Raw genomic sequence first — 7,632 nt, forward strand, 5'->3', positions numbered from 1 at the left:
CTGTGGCTTGACTGGCTTGCTCCCTAGGGTGAGAGTCCACCCATGTGGACCTTCTTTTCATATCCCTCCCAGGGCTGGAGGTGCTGACTCTATGCCTTTTGTCCATTCTACCAAATTATGTGAAAATCTCTTTTTGCACCTCTGGTTGTATAGGAGTTCCAGTTAGTTTTCCGTGAGAATGCTTCCACATGTAGATTGTTTTTGATGTGTTCATGGGGGGAGGACATGATGTGTGTATGTCCTCCTCTTCCACCATCCTGATCCAATCAAATCCTTACACTTCTGGAGTTCCCGTCGTGGCGCAGTGGTTAACGAATCCGACTAGGAACCATGAGGTTGTGGGTTCGATCCCTGCCCTTGCTCAGTGGGTTAAGGATCCAGTGTTGCCGTGAGCTGTGGTGTAGGTTGCAGACGCGGCTTGGATCCAGCATTGCTGTGGCTCTGGTGTAGGCTTGCAGCTACAGCTCCGATTCGACCCCTAGCCTGGGAACCTCCATATGCCGAGGGAGCAGCCCTAGAAATGGCAAAAAGACAAAAAAAAAAAAAAAAAAAAAAATCCTTGCCCTTCTGATGTTATTGTGTCTTTTTTACTGGTTAGCCTAGGTAGAAGTTTTTATCAATTTTTTTCAAGACTCAGCTTTTGGTTTTGTTAATTTTTTTTTTTTTTACTGTTGATTTCCTGCTTTTAATTTCATTGATTTCTGCTCTAATTTTTGTTTCTTTCCTTCTGCTTACTTTAGATTTGCTTCTTCTAGTTTCCTAAAGCAGAAACTTCAATTATTGATTTTGGATTTTTTTTTTTTTGGCTGCACCTGCAGCATGTGGAAATTCTTGGACCAAGGACTGAATCTGAGCCACAGATGCAACCTATGCCACAGCTGCAGCAATATTGGATCCTTTAATCCACTGCACTGGGCCAGGGACTGAACCCATGCTGCTGCAGAGACAATCTGACCCCACAAGCTGCTGTGCCACAGTGGGAACTCCTCAGCTCTTCTTTTATAGTAGATTAATTTAATGCTATAAATTTCCCTCTAAGGCCTGCTTTTGCTGCATTCCACAAATTTGGATAAGTTAACATTTTCATTTAGCTCAAAATATTTCTCTTGAGACCTCTTTGACTCATGTGTCGTTCATAGTGTCTTGTTTAATCTCCTTTTGGATTTTCCAGCTACCTTTCTGTTGATCTTTTTTTATTGAAGTATAGTTGAAGTATATCGTATTAGTTTCAGGTATATAGCAAAGTGATTCAGTTATGTGTGTGTGTATGTATTCAGATTCTTTTCCCTTATAGGTTATTACAAAGTATTGAATATAGTTCCCCATGCTATATAGTAGGTCCTTGTTGGTTATCTATTTTATATATAGTAGTGTGTATATGTTAACACCAAATTCCTAATTTCTCTCTCCCTACATCTCCCTCTTTGGTAACCATAAATTTGTTTTCTATGTCTGTGGGTCTATTTCTGTTGTGTACTTAAGTTCATTTGTACCTTTTTTTTTTTTTTTTTGGATTCCACATATAAGCAATATCATGTATTTATCTTTGGCTTACTTCACTCAGTAAAGTATATATATCCATTCTTTTTTACTCATAAAGGTTATTACAAACTATTGAGTAGATTTCCCAGAGCTATACAGTAGATTCCTGCTGATTATCTATTCTATACAATAGTATGTGTTACTCCCAGCCTCCCAATTTCTCCTTCCCCGCAACGTTTCCCCCTATGGTAACCATAAGATTGGTTTTGAAATCTGTGAGTCTGTTTCTGTTCTATAAATAAGCTCCCCTGCATCAAAAGTTTTGTGTCATGTTTTAGATTCCACATGTAAGTGATATCATATTTTTCTCTTACTTCACTCAGTATGATAATCTCTAGATCCATCCGTGTTGCTGGAAATGACATTATTTCATTCTTTTTAATAGCTGAGTAATAATTCCATTGTATATAATGTATCACATCTTTTTTTTAATCCATTAATCTGTCAATAGACATTTAGGTTGCTGCCATGCCTTGGCTATTGTGAGTTGTGTTGCAGTGAACATTGGAGTGCATGTACCTTTTCAACTCATGGTTTTCTCCAGATGTAAGTCCAGGAGTGGGATTGATGGATCATGTGGTGGTTCTATATTTAGTTTTTTTTTTTTTCCCCTGGAGGGGCCACACCCACTGCATATGAAATTCCCAGGCTAGGGCTCGAATTGGAGCTGTGGTTGCCAGCTGATGCCACAGCCATAGCAATACCAGGTCTGAGCTGTGTCTGTGAATTACACCACAGCTCACTGCAGTGCCAGATCCTTAACCTACTGAGCAGGGCCAGGAATCAAACCCCTGTCCTCAGGTGAACTAACTGGGTTCGTTGCTGCTGAGCTACAAAAAGTCTGTTTGCAGACTTTTTGATGGCTATTCTGAGTGAGGTGAGGTGATGTACCTCATTGTAGTTTTGATTTGCATTTCTCTAATAGCAATGCTGAGCATTTTTTTCATGTGCCTGTTGGCCATCCATGTTTTCTTTGGATAAATGTCTATTTAGATCTGCCTAGTTTTTGATTTTTTTGATTTAAGCAGTTTGTATATTTTAGAAATTAATTCCTTTTCTGTTCCATCATTTGCAAATATTTTCTCCCATTCTGTAGGTTTTTTCATTTTGTTTATGGTTTCCTTTGCTGTGCAAATGCTTCTAGTTTAATTAGGTCCCATTTGTTTTGTTATTGTTTGGCTACAAACCTGTGCCACCAGAGACAACACCGGCTTCTTAACCTGTTGTGCAGAGTGGGAACCCCTCCATTTGCTTGTTTCCATTACTCTAGGAAAGAGACCCAAAAAGATATTGCTGTGATTTACCTTCTGCCTGTTTTCCTCTAGGAATTTTATAGTCTGTGGCCTTACATTTAGGTCTTTAATTCATTTTAAGTGTGGTATATGGTATTAGATAATGGTCTAATTTCATTCTTCTACACATTGTTTTCCCAGCACCACTTATTGAAGACACTTTTTTTCTACCGTATGGTCTTGCCTCCTTTTTCATAGATTGACCAGTGGTGTGTGGGTTATTTTTCTAGATTAATATTGTAGTCTGAGACATAGTTAGCATGATTTCTATTCTTTTCAGTTTTGCTATGGTGTGTTTTATGGCCCAGAATGTGGTCTGGCTTGGTGAGATGTTCCATGAATGCACATTCTGCTGTTGTTAGATGAAGTATTTTATAAATATTAGATCCAATCATTGATGGCACTGTTCAGGTCACCTGTGCTTGTTTTTCTGCCTGCTGATCTGTTAATACTGATAGAGGGACGTTCAGGTCTTCAACTGTAATAGTGGATTTGTTCCTTTCTCCCTACAGTTCTATGTGCCTCATATATTTCATGCTTTGTTATTACTGGGGTACACACTAGTCATGTCTTCTTAGAGAACTAACCTCTTTACCATGAAGTAATGCCTTTATCCTTGATAATCTTCCTTCCTTTAAAGTCTGCTTTGTCTGAAATAGAGCCACTCCAACTTTCTTTCAATTAATGTTACCATAATATCTTCTTCATACCTTCACAAAACTTTACTGTGTCTGTAAGAAATCCATTTTGATTTTTTTAGGAGGTTCCCAGGCTAGGGCTCAAATCCGAGCTGTAGCTGCCAGCCTACACCACAGCCACAGCAACGCCAGATCTGAGCCAGGTCTGCAAACTACACAGCAGCTCACAGCAATGCTGGATCCTTAACCCACGGAGCGAGGCCAGGGCTCGAACCTGCATCCTTATGGATAGTAATCGGGTTGGTTAACCACTGAGCCAAGAATGGGAACTCCAAGAAACCCATTTAAAGTATAAAGACAACATACCTTGAGTCTTGTTTTTGCTTCGGCCTCCCCTGCAGCATTTGTAAATTCCCAGGCCGGAGACTGAATGTGAGTTTCTGCTGTGATCTATGCCACAGCTATGGCAAGGCCAGCTCCTTAACCCACTGCACTGGGCCAGGGACTGAACCCACACTGTCACCGAGGCAGTGGAGGATCATTAACCCACTGCGCCACAGCAGGAACTCTGGGTTTTGTTTTTTAATCCATGCTGGCAGTCTTTGTCTTTTATTTAGAATATTGACATTTGAAGTGGTTACATACAAATTTAATATCTACCACATTTGTTAGTTTTCTATCCTTACCCTTGTTCTCTGTTCCTACTTTTGTTTTTCACTCTTTTCAGGGATGGTAAGGAAATTTAAGTATGGAAAGAAGGGTACATGTGGATTTTTAGCATACAGAGTTGAATTAATAGCAGGTCTGTGTATTTCCTCGGCGGCTTCCTATTTTGGGGAAATTGCTATGAAGTGCATTTTGTAAGCAGTGATGCAGTGTTTCCCACTGTAGGAGCTAAAATGAGCTGTCCTCCTTCTCATCACTCTCTGGCATCTAGAGGACCTTTTGATTCTTGATGAAATGACAAATTAAAACCCATTGTGGCGCAGCGGAAATGAATCCGACTAGGAACCATGAGGTTGTGGGTTCGATCCCTGGCCTTGTTCAGTGGGTTGAGGATCCAACGTTGCCGTGAGCTGTGGTGTAGGTCAAAGATGTGGCTTGGATCTGGCGTAGCTGTGGTGTAGGCTGGCAGCTACAGCTCCGATTCGACCCCTAGCCTGGGAACCTCCATATGCCAAGGGAGCAGCCCTAGAAATGGCAAAAAGACAAAAAAAAAAAAAAGTAATCATAGCAATGGGCTAGTGGCATTATCCTATAACAACTTTGATTTTTTTTTTTTTTTTTTTTTTTAAGAGCTGGATGTACCCAGGCTAGGGGTCAAATTGGAGCTGTAGCTGCCAGCCTACACCGCAGCCACAGCAATGTAGGATCAGAGCTGCATCTGAAATTTCCACCACAGCTCAGGGAAACATTGGATCCTTAACCCACTGGGAGGCCAGGGATCAGACCCACATCCTCCTGGATACTAGTTGGGCTCATAACCTGCTGAACCACAACGGGAACGGAACTCTTCATAGGCCCATTTTAAAAGCACCTGACCCAGGAGTTCCCTGGGCAGGTCAGTGGGTTGAGGATCCAATGTTGTCACTGCTGTAGCTTGGGTTGTATCCCTGGTCTGTGGGAACTTTTGGATGTCTCGGGTGCAGCCAAAGAAGGGAAAAAAAAAAAAAAAAAAAAAAAAAAGAGATGAAAGCATGTAGCTCTTAGCTCATAGATGCTAGAGGCAAATTAATCAAGCATAGGGTATTCCTCTTTCAGCTTCCCAAGGTCCTTCTTCCACTGGACTGTGGGTGGGCGGCAAGGTGGGGGCAGGCATCACCCAACTTTAGTTTCAAGCAATACTGCTACCCTCTTGCTCAATTTGTTGTCTAGGGGATGTATTCTAATCCCTGGTGCATGTTGGAAGTAACAGATGCATTCCCATCTTTCTCTTGTTACTTCTTTTCATTCAGAATTTGAGTTCCCATCATAGCAGTAATGAACACGACTAGGATCCATGAAGATGCAGGTTCTATCCCTGGTCATACTCAGTGGGTTAAGGATCTGGTGTTGCCATAAGCTGTGGTGTAGGTTGCAGATATGGCTTGGATCTTGTGTTGCTGTGGCTGTGGTGTAGGTTGGCAGCTACAACTCCAATGTGACCCCTAGCCTGAGAATTTCCATATGCCATGGGTTCGGCCCTAAAGAGCAAACAAACAAAACAAAAAAACCCCACCAGAATTTAAGTAAACACGGGAGTTCCCATCGTGGCTCAGTGGGTTATGAACCTGACTAGTGCCATGAGGATGCTGGTTCAATCCCTGGCCTTGCTCAGTGAGTTAAGGATCTGGTGTTGCTATGAGCTGTGGTGTGGGCTGGCACCTGCAGCTCTGATTCGACCCCTAGCCTGGGAACTTCCATATGCTGCAAGTGTGGCCCTAAAAAGCAAAGAAAAAAATAATTTAATATAAATGAATTTTAAAATTGTTGGAAAAAAATGATTGTAAATCCATCCTATGTACACAAAGAACTTTCATACCCTTATATTTTTAATAAATTCATTTGGTTAGAATTAATGTGCCTTAAACATTTAAGTGAGAACTTTCCAATGCTTGTGATATTAAGTGACAAAGTTTACTATATGGGCATAACATTAACTATGTTCAAAATATGAACAGAAAAAAAAGCTTAGCAGAGAATTTAAATAAAGTTGTGTTAGAGACAGTGAAGTTAAGGTGAATTTTAAAAAATCAGTCTTATTTTGCTTTTTAGGGCCACACCCATGGCATATGGAGGTTCCCAGGCTAGGGGTTCAATCAGAGCTGCAGCTGCTGGCCTACGCCACAGCCACGCCAGATCCGAACCGTGTCTGTGACCTACACCATAGCTCATGGCAACGCCGGATCCTTAACCTGCTGAGCCAGGCCAGAGATTGAACCTACATTCTCATGGATGCTAGTTTGGTTTGCTGGCTGCTGAGCCACGATGGGAACCCCTTAAAAATTTTTTAAACTTGTAAAAAACAGAAAAAACCCTCAAAGAATCTTCCAATCTTCATGGGATAAAATCGGAGAACGCCAAATCCTTGTCATCGACTAGAGAGCAACCTGAGGTCTGAGGCAGTGGGAATTCTACTGGCAGGAATCAGCCCCTGTCAGGATGACACAGGAATGCAGGAAACCCCTAGGAAGGTGGAAGGAGGCGCCTTGGTTTGGCTTCCCAGTCTGTTCCTGAAATTCCAAGTTTCTAGAACTGAACTCCGTCCTCATCTTCCCCATTCCTCAGCAGGTCTTCTACCATCTCAATCACCTGACAGTCCCTTTCTCAGGTCCCCTGTTGATCTTTCTCTTTTGTTCCCTCCTGTTACTGCCTCCTTCAGGCCCCAGAGCAGCAGCACTCACTGCTGACCTCCAGTCTCTCATATCACCTATGGTTAGATCCATCCTGTGGCACCAGAGAGCTACTCCCTGTATCCTCTATTCAAATAGCTTCTATGTTGCCCAAAGGCCAAATTCCTCCTCCTGGTGTTTCAAGTCCTCTAACTCTATCCATTTTGTCAAACTTGCTTCTCTTATCCCCATTCCCAAACTCTGTGTTCCCTAAGTGCCTGCCCAGTGCTTTACCAGCTCCATGGCTGTGCTCACAGACATGCCTTTTAACAGGAAGGCCTCCCAGCTCCAGAGGGTCAGCTCTAGGTTCCTCCTGCTTTGATTAATGCCTCTCCACACTCCGAGGGTGGAGACCAGGGTGGAACCGTGCAACTCTGGTACCTCCTACAGAGATAGGTCAGAAAATACAGAGACTAGTGGGACAAAGATAATTCTGCATGGTTTTCCTTCCTGGTTTTTGTCCAAATCCTAAGGCAAAGGTGCTATTTTATCCTTCTGATTCCTCGTGGCAAGACATTCATCAAACAGCACAGAAAAAAGAACTCCAAGTTCACGAGGAGCTCATCCAGTGATGCTCTCAGGTGCCAATATGATTCACTTTTCACCAGCTTGGCCGTGTGTGTTTCAAGAGGCAGGATTTGTAAATTCCTAAGAAACTTGACTTTATTCTGTTGGGTGAGAAAAATCCTTTAGGAAAACTGTTGGCTCCCTAAGCATGCTCTCAAAGAACAACACAAGCCATTATAACTGATCTTTTTTCTTAGCATAAAAAGTTATCAAGAACGAAAT

Source organism: Sus scrofa, chromosome 6 (genome assembly GCF_054392235.1).
Source record: "Sus scrofa isolate SSC_HxYL_T2T_F1_AM1 chromosome 6, Sscrofa_HxYL_maternal_Yorkshire_Landrace_v2.0, whole genome shotgun sequence".
In the NCBI taxonomy this organism is placed as follows: domain Eukaryota; kingdom Metazoa; phylum Chordata; class Mammalia; order Artiodactyla; family Suidae; genus Sus; species Sus scrofa.